Consider the following 18,245-nt stretch of genomic DNA (forward strand, 5'->3'; position numbering starts at 1 on the left):
CCATGCCACTTTCCACCATTACCATCCACAATTCTCACCACAGGCCTAAAAGTAATGGGTCTGACTAGTCATGAACTGAAACTTCTAAATCTATGACCCACAGTAACCTTTTTCTCTTTATAAGTTAATTATTTCAGACATTTTGTTATAGTGATATAAAGATAACTAACACAACTTCTACTTAGAAGTAATACAAGTAGTAAAAATACATGGAAGGAAGGAAGGAAGGAAGGAAGGAAGGAAGGAAGGAAGGAAGGAAGGAAGGAAGGGAGGGAGGGAGGGAGGGAGGGAGGGAGGGGAATTGGTGCGTTGCCGTGGAGACGGAGTAAGCTAGGGTGGGTCGGTCGATTGTGCTGCTGACTGATGCAGGAGTGATCGCAAAGCTGGTAACCGGGTAAGTCCAAGAGGGGCCACACTGAGCGCAGAACGGAAGCCAAGCGAGATTTCTCCAAAAACCAGGGCAGCCGATTCCTCCCCTTGAGGAGAAACCGTTGTTATGGAAACCAGATTGCCAGGCGGGAGGGGATTGCGGCTCCGGGATCGGAACTGATCTCTCGCTGAGACTCTTGCCTGGGGATAATCGATGCCGCTTCTTCATGAACAAACCCTTTCGTGCACCTACTAGCTAAATTGCTGAGATCAGCCTTGAATTTGCAGTCCCCCTGCTTCAGCCTCCCCAGTTGCTGAGATTACAGACTGTACCACCACACCTAGATCACAACATCCTTTTAAGTTTTCCATGTACACAGCTTAGCAGAAAAATGCAGGCCTCATGTGCCACCAGCTTCTGACACACCTCCTTGATGACAGCACCCCTGTGTACCTTCCCAGTTCAGTTCCGGCAGCCCTCCATCAGCAGCCTCTCACAGATGACCAGAAGCCTGTAGGTCAGCAATGGTGTGGCTGCCAACAAGCCCTTGCTGTCCAGCAACCAGATCTCTTCAGTCATAAACGTCTCAATAGAGGTGGTAAATACCTTCTATGAGGATATACAGTACACACAGGTGCCTGTGGCTGATGCACCTATCTCGAGCTCTATGACTTCTTTGACTCCATTGCTGACCACATCCACAGCGTGGAAATGAAGCAGGGCCCTACGTTGCTACACTGTGCTGCTGGTGTCAGCCGCTCAGCCACTTTGTGCCTTGCCTACCTCATGAGGTACCATGCCATGTCCCTGCTGGATGCCTACACATGGACCAAGTCATGCCGGCCCGTCATGCGACCCAACAATAGCTTTTGGGAGCAACTCATCCACTATGAGTTCCAGCTGTTTGGCAAGAATACTATACACATGGTCAGCTCCCCAGAGGGAATGATCCCTGACATCTATGAGAAGGAGGTCCGTTTGATGATTCCACTCTAAATCATCCCCCAACTTCCTGCTTGAGGGTCAGTGTACAGACCTGTTGTTGATCCTATACAGGATCTGAACTTGAACAATCTTTGTTGATAGAGGAATATACCAGACGATGCATTTTATAAGGGCAAGAAAAAAGAAAGTGATGCCACAGCTTTCACCTCTGTAATCCATATCTTTAAAGATTAAACTCAGTTGTTAGATGGTGAAGATAAGTTTTCTACCCTATGAGTGGCAGACCATGGCTACTGGCCAAAGGGTGAAATGAGGCAGGTGGTACCCTGGACAAAGAGACCAGAGCCTCAATGCCTGGCATCCTACTGCCCTTTCTTAGACTGAACAACTCAGAAATGAGTCTGTTACAATCCTACTTTGTTCCTTCAAACCCAAAGCATCATGGCTCCCCCTGAACTTTTCACAGTAAGTGCCAACCTACAGGATGAGTGGCCTTCAAATAGTATCTTGGAACCCTCGGGGCCCCAAACAACCCCGCATCCACCTTCACCACAGTGACCCTACTGAAGTTTTCTAGATCAGATTTACACAGAAGATGACTTTCAAATAAACATTCCAGTGTTATAAAACTTTTTAAAAATTTTTTCTCGATGCTGTTGTACGTGACAAGGTCTTAAATCCCCCTCCAGTCTTTAATAAAGGTGGCATAGTCCATTCTCTAGGACATGTCAGTCCTCAAGGGCTCTAACTTGAAAGACTGGACCTGCAAACCAGAACTTAGCCCTGTCACCTACTCTCCATGTGACCTAGGGCCTCTTGGAGCCTCAGTGTCCTCATCTGTGAAGATTCAGCAATTACATAGCACCAGGGCCAGTGCATGGTCCACATTTAGCTTAATGGACAGCTCTCACTGTGGATGATATACTCACTCTTTGGACCTCCTGGTCCCAAGTCAAGGTATTTCTTTCGTCTGTGCATAATCCTCTATTATTTTCAAAGTGCTTTTCCAGAAAGTCATCCCGTGTGGGGCAAAAAAGGGGTTCAAATCCTACCCCAAAAGAGGTTTAGGCCTTGAAGACTTTTCGAAGTTTCCACTATTTAATCCAGGTGTGACCTAAGGGTCCTGAAGTAAAGTGTACAATTCCAGCTTCCCCCAAAAGGCCTTATTTAGAAGTACTGTGAATTGTGGGAAAGACATGCCATGCTTGTCTCTTTGGTTAGATAAATAAAACCTCCAGTGTAGCTTGTACCAGATCAATTAGAAAACATAATATAAATATCACCAGATCTTACTACATAATGTGCCCACAGCTGATTTATGACTAGACTGCTTAACCAAAAAGAAACATTCTGAAACCCAAATATCAAATGATTGACATGGGGTTTGATTTTCAAAAAACTTTCCTGGGAACCTACATATTTCTTCCCAGGAAAATCCTATATATAATCAGAGAACTCAACCCTGGGTGTGTGTCTAGTCTTTTTTCTCCTCTGAAAAAAGACTTTGCCTTTGCGGTATGTATACCTTTGTTGTCCGTGTGTGTGTGTGTGTGTGTGTGTGTGTGTGTGTGTGTGTGTGTGTGTGTTTGCCAGAGATTGAACCCAGGGGTACTTAACCACTGAGCCACATCCCCAGACCTCCCCTCCCTTTTTTTTTTTAATTGTTTATTTTGAAACAGGGTCTTGCTAAGTTCTTAGAGCCTCACTATGTTGCTGAATTGCTAAGGCTGGCTTTGAACTTGAGATCTTCCTATCTCAGACTTGTGAGCTGCTGGAATTGCAGCACCTTTGTAATCCCTTCAATAAATCTTTCTTGTGCCTTTAAGAAAGAAAGAAAGAAAGAAAGAAAGAAAGAAAGAAAGAAAGAAAGAAAGAAGGAAGGAAGGAAGGAAGGAAGGAAGGAAGGAAGGAAGGAAGGAAGGAAGGAAGGAAGGAAGGAAGGAAGGAAAGAAAGAAAGAAAGAAAGAAAGAAAGAAAGAAAGAAAGAAAGAAAGAAAGAAAGAAAGAAAAATATGTATTAGTCCATAATTCTGTAAACTGTGAAAATAGTTTCTATGCACTTGGTGTGGTGGCCCACACCTGTAATCCCAATAACTCGGGAGGCTGAGGCAGGAGGATTTTGAGTTCAAGGCTGGACTCTGCAATGTAGTGAGACCCTAAGCAACTTAGTGAGACCCTGTCTCAAAATAAAAAATTAAAAAATTTTTAAAGAAAGGCTTGGGATGGGGCTCAGTGATTAAGTGCCCCTGAGTTCAATTCCTGGTACCAAAAGCAAACAAAAATCTAGGAATAGAACCACCATATGGTCCAGTCATCCCACTCTTCAGTATATGTCTAAAAGAACTAAAATAGGCATACTATAGGGATATAACCACATTAATGTTTACGACTGCACAATTCACAATAGCCAAGCTATGGAACAAACCTAGATACCTTTCAACAGATGAATGGATAAAGAAAATGTTTTATATATACATAATGGAATATTATCCAGGCATGAAGAAGAATGACATTATGTCATTTGCTGGTAAATGGATAGAACTGGAGGCTTACCATGCTAAGTGAAATAAGCCAGACTCAAAAAGCCAAAGGTCAAATGTTTTCTTTGATATACAGAAACTAGTGCAAAATAAGTGGGGCAGAGAGACAGAGAGACAGAGACAGAGAAAGAAAAAAGGGGTGTTCCATCAAAACAGAAGAAAGATCAGTGGACAAGATGAAGGAGATTAATAGGGAGGGAAAAGGATCAGGATAAGGAAAGAACAGTGGAATGAATCTGACCTAACTTTCCTATGTACATATATGAATATACCACGGTGAATCTCACCATTATGTATAAGATAGTAACTAAAACAAAAAGTAAATGGCAGAAAGATCAGTAGAGTAGAGGAGAGGGAACAGGAGAGAGAGGAAGGGAAGGCAAGGAGAACTGAATTAGAGCAAATTATATTCCATTCTTTCCTAATTAGGTCAAAATGAATCCTAATGTTACTTAAAACTAAAAGGAATCAATAAAAAAGATAAGCAAACAAATATAAAAGAGGCCAAAGCATGAGGAAGTACCTCTTCCCCATTCCAGTTTCCTCAGGAGAGGTGCACTAGTTGCTGGATGGATCAGCACTCACTGGGGCCCTGAACAAAGGCTTCTGCCACTCTGTGAACCTGGAAGGGTAGGGGCAGCTCAAGAGGGAAGAGCTAGACAACCAAGATGCACTGAGTCCTGAGACCTAGTAGAGAAATGTCCTCAAGCTTTCCCAGCAAAGAGACCTCCAAGCAGTCCCCTGGCTAGGAGGACCTCCTAGCATGAGAACGTGGCCTATCAAGGAGAGGAAGGCACAGACAGGGCAGAGGGAACAGCACCCAGGTGAGTCACAGGAGCTGCCTATCAGGATTTGGACATGTTTTCTGGGGCAGAGGGAGAGATTGGAAAGCTGGGTGGAGCAGTGTCCCAGGTACTTCACAGCCAGGACTTCTGGGGGCAGTGCAAAGCAGGCTGTTTGAGCTGAGTTGGGTTTCCCCCAGGTCTTCCTGGAACATGTGGATGCTGCTGTTGCTGCTGTGGCTGCTGTTGTTGCTTCTCCTGGCCTGGCTGCTGCATTCTATCTTCAGGGCAGCGGGCTGGTGACAGGGCACTCTGGAGGTTTGTTGTAAGGTGCCCTACACTGTGCCACTTTTGCTTACTAGGTGATTACTTTCTGAGGGGATCTAAGTAAATCTCTAGGGTCTTTTTCAGGCTTCTGGGAAAAGTGATCCCAAAGGGGCTTCCATCTTCTGAAGTTTCAAGAACTTATTGTACTGCAATGTATTTATCAGGGTAAGGGACCTGAGCAGAATCTTCTGGCCATTCCCACTGGCAGATGACTAGGGAACTAGTTCCCCATCTTTCTCCAAATCTGTCTGTGTTGAAGTCCCCCTCCTACCCTCTCCCTGCTCCCCCGTGACTCCTGTCTCCTGATGTTCATGCCTTTGTGCCTCCCCCACACCCCAGGATGGACAGAACTTCTGAATTCCTCATAACTAACAGTATGTGGTGAAGGTTAAGAGATGCCAGTCCTGTGATTATCATCTAACACCATCTTACCAGAGTGGTATTTCCCTTTCTCCTGCTGGCCTTGAACAAGCAGCAGCCATCCTGTGAACTACCTATGGAGAAGCGTGTGCCTCAGGAAATTTTGGACAGTCTTCAGAAGCTGAGGACCTCCATTCAATGAGCACAAGACACTGAAATCTACCACTAACCCGACTTATCTTGGAACCAGACCCTTTTCTCCTTTAACCTCCAGATGAAAATGTGGCCCAGTGGACACCTTCACGACACATTGCTGATCAGATTCTGAAAAGAGAACCCTTCTAAACTGCTGCCAACACTTCTGATGCACAGAATCTGTGAGCTAACTAAAGCTCTAAGTACTTAAGTCCTAAGTCTGTAAGTTTGTGATAGCCTATCATGCAGCAATAGAAAACGAATACAACTTTCATCTACCATATTGAGTTATATTAAAGATGTTATTACAATTATAAAATCAGATTACATGGCTATGCTAATGAGAACAAAGATAGTTTACAGTGATAAAACATTTATTTTATAATTTGTAACAAATGTTAAGGGTTGTGACTCTCTACACAAATTACTCTGTTTCCTTAAACAAAGTCATCTACTTTAAAGATCAGTATGCAATATTCATTTTTTAAATATTTATTTCAAATCAGAGAATCCGAGAAAAAAAATAGGCACAACTCTGGGTCAGTGCTTATTTGCTAGAAAATAGCACAAGTTATTACAAATACTCTATTATTTAATTCCCACAATATCACCTCAGGTAAATTTTGTTGTTTTTATTTATGTTACACATAAGAAATTGAATTCTTATGAAATTAACCAATAAGAAATTGGTTAATTTGTTAAGGGCCACTATGTGGTGATATCTTCATCATTCACAATTCTGTTTTGCAAGTGCAAGCATTTAACAACCCAATTACAATGTTTACCCTCTACACTAAAAATATTTTCTTCATGTTCTCTGTAATAGCATGCTGGCCATGAAGTGGTTCAGCATATTGTCCATCATCATGACCCTCTGCATGGATTCAGAATGTCAAATTATATTTCATGGTCTCTAGAGTTTTGCTTAAGAGGCACCAGACTCCTCCTGCAGCTCAGCACTTCCTGGGCTGTCCTTTCTGCTCCCAGCTCCTTCAGAATCATGCTGCTGCCTCCTCTATGGTAGTGTGGTGCAGAGAGAGGAGAAACATGGACCTAGTACTAATCTGCCTCTCCTGCTCCTTAGCATTAGGACCATAAGGAGAAACTCTGTTCGTGAACTATTTTAACCTCCTTGTATACATTTGTCCTTATTTTATTTAACAGAGTATCTAGAAAAGTGTTCATTAAGTACATTTAATTATATTAACTATTATATGTATATATGCATGTACGGGTATACACGTGACTGTTACCAAACGTAATCTGAAAAGACACAATCTCTCAAATGCCGTAATCTTAAATACCATAATCCTCAAAGTGGAAATCCCAAATGATGAAAATCTCTAAAGTCTAAAATCCTGCAATCACAATCTCAAAAGATTAAAACCCTGAATGTTCAAATCCTGAAAGCTGAAATTTTGAAAACTGCAATTCCCACTGTAGGCAGTAGGGGGAGGCTGTACATGAAGAATAGAAAAATCAAACTGAGGAAAGGATTAGTGTTTGAGTTGTATGCAGGATGGTTGCATCATTTAGTCTGGGAATGAAAACCCAGACACCCAATGAAGCATTATTTTTGAGTCTATGAGGGTGTTTCTAGAGAGATCAGTGTGTGGGTCTGAGTGGCCTCGGTGGGGAAGGTCCATTGTGCGCTGGGACAATCCAATCTGCAGTGGGCAGGAGAGAAGAACTACAGAAGGCCAACCGGTCTGCATTTCACCTTCCCATCACCTGTCCAACTGTTGTAGGTATACCTGAGTGTTCATGCTTACCAAAATACGTATGCTATCATTGCGTAGCTTAATATGTGAAGAGGTTTATGAAGTGTTCTATGTTTCTCAGATAATCTCCTTTTAAAAATGTACAAAAATGTCTTATAAAGAATTTTAATATTTTTTTCCCAGAAGATGTTTTTGGGATTTTGATTTTCTTTTTCTTTTTCTTTTTAGGATATTAGACTTTAGGGATTTGATCTTTTGAGGTTTTAATATTTGGAATTGTGTCTTTAGGGACTTTGACCCAAATCTATGTACAAGTGTATATGTATTTATCAGTCCTGAGCCAGGCACTTTAATTTTCAATCAACAAGATTGTTTCATTCCTCCTTCTTTCTACACCTCTTTATGTGAATTCCAGCAGTAACACAAAAGTCCCTGGTTTATATTGCATACACAATTTTATTTTTACTTATTGACTTAACTGGTCTAGGAGTACCCAGAGTAAATAATCTTTCTGGGTGTGCCTGTGAATGTTTCTGAATGAAATTCGCATTTGAACTAGGGAATTAGAAATTACACTTAAAACTATATATATCTGCATATCTATTTACCTGGCACTCTTACATGCATGACTTTCTAGTTAATGTGAGAAAATGGGGGGAAACAGAAATTCCTGACTTTGTGAAATGCAGAGTTGAGGGGTGCAGTGTAGGAAGGGGGACAGAGTTACCAGTGAGATTCTTGAGTGATAGCATGCTGCCCAGAGCAATTCTTCCCATCACCCTCTCCTCACACATTTTCATTTACTCACTCAAAGTAAACTCTAGATCTTAGTTCCACTGAGGAACCTAGAAAGCTGTGAATGGTCGATGGGCCACAGCCCAGCCTTCTGGACCAGTTTTTCAGAGATTAGCAGAGGAGAGTTAGGCTTGGCATTGCTTAGGCATGAAATACATAATTTGGAGAAGACAACAGGGGGACATGAAGAGTTATTTGAAGCTTAATAGTTTAAATGTTTTAAGTGTAATATTGTAATAATTCTGCATGGCTTTCCAGATAAATTTGTAGCATCACATCCTGAGTTAGGGAATCTTAATAGTGTGGCAGCTGCGATGATCTGTGGCTTCAAGATTCATTCATCCTGTAAAATCCAGACTCAAGGAATTATACCAGTACTCTAAATATCACTAACCATATATATCCTCCTCCATAGGCCATAGCTGACAGCTGAAAGTAAACCCAGTTAAGGTATCAGGAACGAGGGGCGCACACTGGAAGAATTTCCATGAGGAGCACCTTTTCTAACTTTCAGTACTTTATTGGGTTAATATCAAATATGTCAGAAGTGGCATGATAACTAGATTCTGAGATCTTATGAGAAAAAGGAGTCAAGGGGAAAAAGACCAGAGGGAGGGGGAAGAGACAGCAGGGCAAAAGGGAGTAGTAGGGAGGGTGGACATGAATAAAACAATATATGCATGTATGAAAATGTCACAATTGAACCCATAATTTATACGATTAACATGCACTAATAATTATAGTTTTTTTTTTTTTTGTTTGTTTGTTTGTTGTTAACCTGGGAAATAAAATACACAAAAGCAGAGCAAGATACTCAGTGGGCAACAGCTAGTCAACAGCAATTATATTTCAGAACTGTAGTAATTGGAATGGTGGCAAGGCAAGTAAGTTGAATGGGTGGCGAATGGGGCCATGCCTCTTCCTTGTAGCATCCCTCCTCCTGGGGAAGGTACGACTGCACAGGGGCAGACTCATTCGGGTGGGGGGGACCCAAGAGGCCAAAGTAGAGGCATCCCATTGGCCCAGTTTCTCTCCCCCTTTCTTCCCCGCCCTCAAGAATTTAACTTTCGTTTTTCTGGTGCGCAAAGCTCCGAAGCAGGCAGTGAGCAGGAGGCAGGCTTGGTGAGTAAATCCTGGCCCTATCTACCCGGTCCTGCTAAACCCACTTCGGTAGGTGTCTGAAGGTGTACTGAACAATTTGCGGAGAGCAGTTTGGGAGACTTTAGAAGGAAACCCGGATTTGCTTGGGTGAGTTTAACTTCTTGTCAGAAAGCCGTTCAAAGGCCCAACTTGGGTATTTCCTGCTGAGAGCAGCTTGGGGGAGGGGTGTCTTTGAAAGAAGATGGGTGTAAAGGGGTGAAAGGCCACTCGCTTCCTGGAGGGATCTTAATTGTCCAGGCTGAGCCTCACCCTGTCTCCTTCCTGGTCTGGAATTTTGGTAAAAGTGCCAGTCCTTTTTTCCAGGGGTAGATGGTCCCTTCCCCAACAACAGCGGCGGAGCCAGAGATCTTTTAAAACGGAAAGCAATAATGCCTGTCACGGTAATGAGATCTGACGCCACAGATCCCTTTCCATTACCTTGTGTTCTGAAGCCCTGATGCATCGTGGCCTCTTATCTACTCAGTGGGCCTATTTCACAGCCCCAATGCAGACACAGAATTACTTAAAAACAAAGAAAGTCAAGGGTTGTATGTTTTCTCACATGTTGATGTTGGAACAAAAAGGAATCTCATAAAAAGAGAAGGGAGACCAGTACAGTAGAGGAAGGAGATAGGGAGAGGAGGGAGGGAGAAGGGGGCTTCTTGGGAGTGGTGAAATGAAATTTGTTACATGGATGTATAAATATGTCACAATGAAACCCATTGTTCTCTATAATTATTATGCAACAATAAAAAAAAAAAATCATCACCTTTGCCCTTCCTTCCCCTTGAGCCACATCTGCCAGAAGCAGAGCTCAGCTAAGAGTCAAGAGCTGGCAGAGCACATGGGAATTTCCAGAAATGTTATCTTTTAAAACTTTGTTTTCACTTTCTTTTCTTTAATTTTTTTCTTTTTCTTTTCTTTTTTTTAATTTTGATACAAGGGATTGAACCTAGGGGCGCTTAACCAATGAACACATATCACCAGTTTCCCGTTCTTTTTAATTTAATTTTTATCTTGAGACAGGGTCTTGTGAACTTCCTTAGGGCTTTGTTAAATTGCTGAGGTCGGCTTTGAACTTGTGATCTTCTTGTCTTAGCCTCCGTAGTGGCTAGAATCACAGGTGTCAGAAGTTAGTGCGTAGAAAGCACCTGTCTTCTGAACTTACATGTTGCACCTGTCATGCCAGAGATCATCAAGTGGGACAGAAGAGACTGGACACCTGAGGAATTTTCAGGAAGCAGGTTTATTGACTGCAGGGTTCAGAGGTGGTTCACACCTAAGAATTCTTCCTCTGAATAATGAGTACAGAAATTCTTTGAACTTTATGGGGGAGACTAGGAGGTTCCGATGACAGATGTGTTTCATTCCATCCTCTAGACAGAGGTTTCACAAGTTTTTTTTTTTTTTCTTTCCTGCAAACCTGGCATTTGTGAAAAAGAGGAAACTACCAACCACAATGCCCTTCTGCTTGCAGTTTTTGCTGATAGAAAACTTTCTGAAGAAGAGGAACTTAATATGTTACAAGTATAGTGGGGATTTATGCTTAATTATTGTAAGGGTCTTCTGGGTGGGGTTCTCTGACCTGCTTCAATCATAGTATTTTAGAATTGACATTACTTTTCTGTTTCAGGCCTCAAATGGTACTGGATGACAGTGTTTAGCAAATGAAGTATAATACAATTTTATTTTCCCAGCCGACTTAGCGAAAGTAATCCTTTCTATATAACATCGATACTTCCATCAAGCCAAGAAAAACAGTTTTACCTCAATCACAAAAGATGAAAGTACTTAGCTTTTTACAAACCTAGTTTGTCCTTTAGTTTCATCCATGTTCTGCCAAATGACAGGAGCTCCTCTCCTGAGACTGCATTCTATACCATTAATAATAGATGATGGATGGATAGACAGACAGACAGAGGTGACGATTTTTTTTATCCTTTCGTTCACCAATGGACAGATCGGTTGTTCCCATGTCTTGACTATGGTAAATAATGCCACCGTGACCATGGAAGTACAGATGTCTTCATGAGACCGTGATTTCATCTTTGAACTTGTACCCCTGAAGAAGGTTTACTGGGCCCTGTGATAGTTCCTTTTTTAATTTTGTTGGGGGCCTCCATATTGTCACATGACTACATTCTCATCAACAGAATACAGTGGTTCCCTTTTCTTCTCAGCCTTGCCAGTAATTGTTATTTATCATCTTGTTGATAAAAGCCACCCTACCTGGTATAAGGTAATATCTACTATAGTTTTGAATTGCATGTCTCTGATGACTAGTGATGTCTAGTACCTTTTCAGATATACCTCTTAGCCAATTTTATGTCTTCTTTGCAGAAGTATCTTCTTTATCCATTTTTAAAATCAGGATGTTTTTCTGCTCCTGACTTGTGTTAATTTTTCATATTTTTTAATATTAACCACTTATTTGATGTATACCTTCCAAATATTTTTTTCCCAATCAGAAGACATTTTCATTTTGTTGATTATTTCCTTTACTGTGAAGAACCTTTTCAGTATGATTATTTTTGAGTTTGTAACCTGGGCTTCCTACCCACCTCTGGTGCTGAGAATGAAACCCAGGGCTTCACATTGTAGTCTGGATTTTTAAAAAAAAAATGTTTTATTAGTGCTTTATTGTTACAGTGGGGTTCATTTTGACATAATCATACGTGTATGGAATATATTTCGTTCCATTTCAGTTCCCACTACTTCCCCTTTTTACTCTCCTCCTCCCTTCTATACCCTTTCCTCCCCTCTACTGGTCTTCCTTTATTGTTTTCTACTTATCTGGTGCTTTATCAAGATGCATAAAAAAAAAAAAAAAAAAAAAAAGATGCATAAAGGTGAAAGCCACTGTGGTATATTCATCTATGTACATAGCACCATTTGTCAATTTCATTCCATGGTTCCTCCCTTTTCCTGTCCCTCCTCCCTTCCCTTATATCCTCTTCCTCTATTTCACTGATTCTCTTTTCATGGGTTACTCCCCACCTTTTCTCATTATTTTGGTCTAGCTTCTGCATATGAGAGAAAATGTTCAACCCTTGACTTTCTGAGCCCACGTGCCTATCAACAGATAAATGGATAAAGAAAATGTGGTATATATACCAGTTTTAGTCAGCCATAAGGGAAAATGAAATTATGGCATTTGCTGCTAAGTGGATAGAACTAGAGAACCTCATGCTAAGTGTAGCCTGGATTTTTAATATGACATCCAAAATATTATTGCCAAGGCCAATGTCAGAGAGCCTTTCCTCTGTTTTCTTCTAGTAGTTTCACAGTTTCGGGACTTATATTTATATCTTTTACTGGTTTTGAGTTGGTTTTTTTATACAGGGTCTAAGATAAGGGTCAACTTTCATTCTTTGCATGTGGAAATCCTTTTTTCCCAATACCATTTATTGAAGAAACTGTCTTTTCCTTATTGTGCCTTCTTGGTTCCATAGTCAAAAATTAGTTGACTGCATATGTTTGGGTTTACTTCAGGTCTCTCTACTGTGTTCCATTCATCAGTGTGTACATTTTTATGTCAACACAGTACATTTTTCATTAGTTTTATAGTTTTTATTGTGCAAATATATCATGCCTTTAGTTACACTTATTCCTAATTATTTTTATTTTTTATGCTTTTGAATGAGGATAGAATAAGATTGTAAAATGACCAGGCCGTCAGGATAATGGATTCCATTCAACCACACCTTGGAGGCTAATGGATAGCCTTACTAAGGTGCACCAGCAAGGCCTATTTTAAATGTAAAAGACATTGAGGCTCACCTGTGGAAGACCTCCTACTGACTCCTTTGTCCCAGAGGTAGAAAATAGAAGGTGGGGGTGAACCCAGATGGAAGTTACAGAAAGAAGGATGGAAGTGAACCCACTGGTAGCCAGCATGCCTTTTTCAATATCTATTTTACATAGATTTTGTTCCATGCTCTGCTCCAGAACCACATGTAAACTCCTAAGCTGGCACAAAATGGGTTTTTCTGCTATCAGGCTGCCTCTTGCATTGCGGGAGTTCTACCTTTTTGTTGTTGTTGTTTGTTAAATAAATCCTGCTCCCTTTACTCTTCCCTTCCGTGATTGTCTGTGGATTTTATTCTGCAAAATTTGCGAGACAAGAACCCAGAGGAAATTGGCAAACTGTAAAATCTTGTCTCATCCCAAAACTCTGGTTTCACTTTCATAAATGGGATGACTTCTTAATTAATTTTCAATACTGGGGATTGAAACCAGAACCTTGGGCATGCTAGGCAAGCTCTCTACCACACTGAGCTACATTCCCAGCTCTATTAATTTCTTTATGCTGTGAATATAGCCCTTGCTGCTCTGTCACTGCTACTTATTTTTACAACGGGCATGCTTCTTTCTCTTCTTCTCTCCCTGCTCCTCCCTAATTTCTCTCTCTCCCTAATCTCATAGGAAACAGGATTATCTCTCTTCCCCATCCTAGACTGAGTTATCTGTCCTTGAGCACTTACCTACCATAGGAATGAAGTAATCCAGATTTTGGGATGGCATCAGAAGATCTCAGAAACTACTCTCCCCCAAATTACCAAGTGAACTGCAACTCCAACAGAGAACGTGTGGAATATAGCCTTTGAATCACCTCTTTAAAAGACCCCTGTACCTGCCAATGGGCAGAACAATCACAACCTTTGGGACCAAAGTCCCAAAGCAACGCAATAAATCTTCTTTTTCCTTTTTCTCAAAACCCTGTCCTTGTTATTGGACTGGAATCAGGGACAAGGACCCAACTTTTGGCAACACTTTCAGTACTGTGCTGAATGGAAATGACAAATGTGAACATGTAATCTACCAGATTTTCAAAGAAAAGCTTTCAGTTTTCCTCCATTCATTATGTTATATGCTGTGGTATTTTCAAGTATGGTCTTTACTATCCTGAGGAAATTGTCTTTGACACCTAAATTTTTATAGCTTTTAATTATGAAAGGATGTCAAATGCTTTCATGTACCAATTAAGGTCACCATGTGGTTTTAATCTTTTGTTCTGTTAATATGATTGTGTCTTATTGATTGATTTGTGTGTGCTAAACTAGTTTTTTATGCCACAGATAAATCCCACTTGTTTTTTGTTTTTGTTTTCATTGTTTATTTGTTTTACTGGAGATCAAAACCAGGGCCTCAGGGCCTTGTGCATGCTAGGCGAGCACTCTACCACTGAGCTACATCCCAGCCTTTTCATTTGGGGCAGGGTCTCACTAAGTTTCACAGGCTGATTTTGAATTTGAGTATTCCTGCTTCACCCTCCTGAGTAGCTAGGATTATAGGCATGCACCATGACACCCAGGTTCCTAAATTCATAGATTCTTTCTTTTGATTGATCTAATCTGCTGTTGAAATTCTCTCCTGCAGTTTTAATTTCCCTTGTTGAATTTTTCATCTCCAGTAATTCTGTGTGGTTCTTTTGTTCAGTTTGCTGATTTTCTCCTTTACTCATTGTTATTTTGAATCCTTTTTGGAGCAGTTTATAGGTTTCTATTTCATTGGGTCCTTTACTGAAGGTTCCTTTGGTAGTGTCCTGTTTTCTTGCTTTTTCACACTTCTTGAGTACACAAGTGGGTGTCTGAATGTTTGGTGACAGTTGTCTCTTTCAGACTTTGCAGATTGTCTTATGTGGGGAAAGACTTTCACTTCAGATGACTGCAAGAATGCCACTTGAGCAGGGTAGGGTGGCTCTGATTTTAGGTAGGCATAATGGTGTAGTCTTCATGTAGCCCTGTCAGCCGTGATCAATGCTGGCAAAGTCTGTGTGGCCTGCACTCTGGAGGTTGGTGGCAACAGCTGTGGCAGCACAGTTGGTTAGGGTCCTCAAGTGGCAAGGACTTTTTTTTTTTTTTTTTTGGGGGGGGGAGGGTTGCTGGGGATCGAACCCAGGGCCCTGTGCTTGTAAGGCAAGCACTTTACCAACTGAGCTATCTCCCGAGCCCTCAAGGACTTTTGAGAATCTCCTGCTCTCATTTTCCCTGTAGTTGCAAGTCCTAATGAAGTGCCTTTTGGTGTCATGTCTGCTGTGGCTCTTAGGCAGCTACCTGAGTTCCAGGGCACATACGTTCAGAGTGGCTGCAGAGTCGGGATCCTAGGCTTAGAGACTTGTGGAACCAGCTTCTGTGGCACCCATGAACTTCTGGTGCATGAGTTCATTAACCAGGGCACTGGTAGATGTAGATCACCCTCACAACCCTGGCCCAAGACCCTGAGGTGTACCCTAGCAGCTCAGGTCCAGGAAGAGGGCATGTAGCTGTGGCTCTGACCCTGGGGTTGGGTGGGGGAGTGGAGTAAACACTTGAATCCATGGTAAAATTTATATATTGTAAATTTAATCCCCAATGCAACACTGTTGACAGGTGAGCCCTCTTAAAGGTGATGAGGTCATGAGGCTTCTGCCCTAAGCAGGGATTAATACCATTACTGCAGGAGAGAGTTGGTATGTGACAGCACCCAAAAACCATTCCAGATGCGCGATCTCACGCAAGAGGTTTTATTAGGTGAGAAAGAGAGAGAGAGAACAAGAGTGAGGAGGAGAGAGGAGAGAATATGGGGGAGCTATTCTTAAGTAGTGGAAATTCGCTGGCTAATAACAACTGACCAATGACTGACTAGGAAGTTCGCGGGCTAAAAATCTGGACCAATGACTGACTAGGAGGTTCCCGGGCTAACAATCTAGGTTGTAAAGTGGTGGGAGGGAAGCAGAATAATGGCGGCAACAAAATAGCAGATCCGATGCCAGTAGCGTGGGAGTGAGGTGCTGCTAAGCTTGACCTCTTCCCACTTGTCTCATGCTCTGTCTCTCTTTCACGCATGCTCCTTCCCTTCTGCTTTTTGCCCCAAGGTGATGCCCAAGAAAGCTTCACCAGACACAGGTCTCTCATTCATGGACTTCCTAGCCCTCAGAACTGAAAGAAATAAATGTGTTGTTGCTGTTGTTGTTTTGTTTTAATCAATTACACAGTCTCAGGCATTCTTTCTTAGCAGCACAAATATGGACCAAGACAGTAGGATTCTGTGGAAGCCCAGGCTGTGGGGGCCATGATGCTGCAGCAGCAAGACCTGGGAATGGGGGGGCCACAGCCACAGCTGTGGCCCTGGGAGGCAGTTGTGACACCATGCACTGAGAAAGATGGGGAGCCACCGCAGCTCCGGCCTCTGGGAGGATATGGCACAGAGATGACTCTGATACCAGTGATGAGTTCCGCTTCCTCAGCTGTTGAATTGTAGCATCAGAGATGCACACCAAGGCAAGCATATTAAGCAGGTTTTATTTAAAAGTAGTAATAATACAGACTTCTCCTGGGAGGGAGAAGGGGGCCATGCTGATGTTCTAGAGTCCCCAGAAGTGAGGGCACCCTACATCTTTTATAGGTTAAGGTCTCTTGTTCTCCAGTTCTCTTCCCACTTATCTCTCTTTCCTGCCTATGTGACTAGGTCGGGTTTTGCAGGTGAGATGCAAAAAGTGAGAAGTGGATGGGCAGGGGGAGGGCCAAAGTGATTCAGTCAGGTTAGGACCCAGGGGACATTAATTAGCAGCTCCTTGCCTGTAGTCCCTGACAAGGGCAGGTAAATTTGGTAATCAGTGGGCTCTGGAGAACCTTGGCATTCCATTCTCCCAGGGGCAGTCTCCAACTTCCAGAGGCAGATGGCTTTCATGGCCTCCATTTCCTCAATTTGACCCGATCCCCTATTTCTACACTAACTGCCTGTCCCCGATTCTGGCTTCAACTCCACCCCTCTGCAGTTCAAGATTCCAGGGCACAAGTTTGGTTCTGAGGAAATGGGACACCCCTGCTGTTTGGCCCAAAGAGCATGATGGGCCAGCTCAACCAAGACTCTGTTATCCTGAGAGGTGGGCACCATGTCAGATTGGCCCCAGGAAGCACAGTTACATGGTTCAGTCAAAGCTCTATTTGTGGGGACATGGGATACTTTTTTAAACTGATATTTTCTCCTTATTGTTAGAAAATAGTCCCTAAGTGTCATATAACTGAGAAGTGTCACATTTTTTGTTTCCTGCAGACTTAATGTGATATCAAAACGCTTCAACTCTCTGTACATCTCTATTCTGGCAATGTTTGTTTGCTTAGGTACTGGAAATTGAACCCCGGTGTGCTTAAATACTAAGCCACATCCTCAGCCCTTTTACTTATTTATTTTTTTATTATGAGAAAGGGTCTCTCACCAAGTTGCTTAAGTTCATGCTAAGTTGCTGAGGCTGTCCTCAAACTTGGGATCCTCCTGCCTCACCTCCCACGTTGCTGGGATTACAGGCACATGCCACCACACTCAGTTCATGCTAGGAATTTCAGAATCATTGAAGAGACTGTGTCTTCCATGAGTGGGCTATTCATGTGTGATTTCTTCTGCCTAACATGTTTGTCCTCTTTTTTATCCCATATTCCCTTCATATTTTTTTTAGGCTTATGTTAAACCTTTATGTTTTCACCTTGGAATTCTTGGATAATCTTCTGTTTGCCCCCTTATTTGGCAGCAACTTGTCCATCTCTAGTTGTGTTTGTCCTGTCTACTCTTTCTGATTATTTAATTTACTATGCCTATCCAGTTGATCGTTAGTCTCTAGTTATTTATGCTGCGTTTGGACTCATCTTTATGTTTTTGAATTTTAATCTAGTTGCTAATACATCATCAGTGATATTTTGTAGAATGATTGCATCTAATATATTGAGACTTGTAAGACTAATGTCCATTTCTTCTAGGTTTGTTTTCCAGGGTTCTGGCATGTGTGAGCCCATACCTATATGATCTCCCTCCTCAGCACAAATGTACCTACATACCTTTAGACTTCTGTCAATGTCCTTGGCAAACCTTCAGGCCAAGGTTAAAATCACAACATGTACAAACATAAAATTACCGAGAGCTGTCTAGTGTTCAGGAATCTACTTGCACACTCCCATTGTTCTGGCTATTAATTGTGCCTATGCAGTCACCTCTTTTGTCTTCGATTAACTTTGTAATGTAGAGAGGAGACCTCTAAAGGAGGATTGCCACAACCAGCACAGCCAAACTCCTGGTTCCAGCGAGGGGCAAAGGA

The 18,245-nt window shown here is 42.0% G+C and overlaps 1 pseudogene across 1 annotated transcript; it reads left to right on the plus strand.

Moving 5' to 3' along the window:
• Window positions 1–366: 366 nt before the first annotated feature.
• On the plus strand, window positions 367–2,430 carry LOC306640541 (dual specificity protein phosphatase 18-like; annotated as a pseudogene). Its single transcript, XR_013766807.1, has 2 exons — window positions 367–394; window positions 734–2,430. The product of XR_013766807.1 is annotated as a dual specificity protein phosphatase 18-like (transcript).
• The last annotated feature ends 15,815 nt before the right edge of the window (window positions 2,431–18,245 follow it).

This window comes from Sciurus vulgaris (genome assembly GCF_902686455.1).
Source record: "Sciurus vulgaris genome assembly, chromosome: 11".
In the NCBI taxonomy this organism is placed as follows: domain Eukaryota; kingdom Metazoa; phylum Chordata; class Mammalia; order Rodentia; family Sciuridae; genus Sciurus; species Sciurus vulgaris.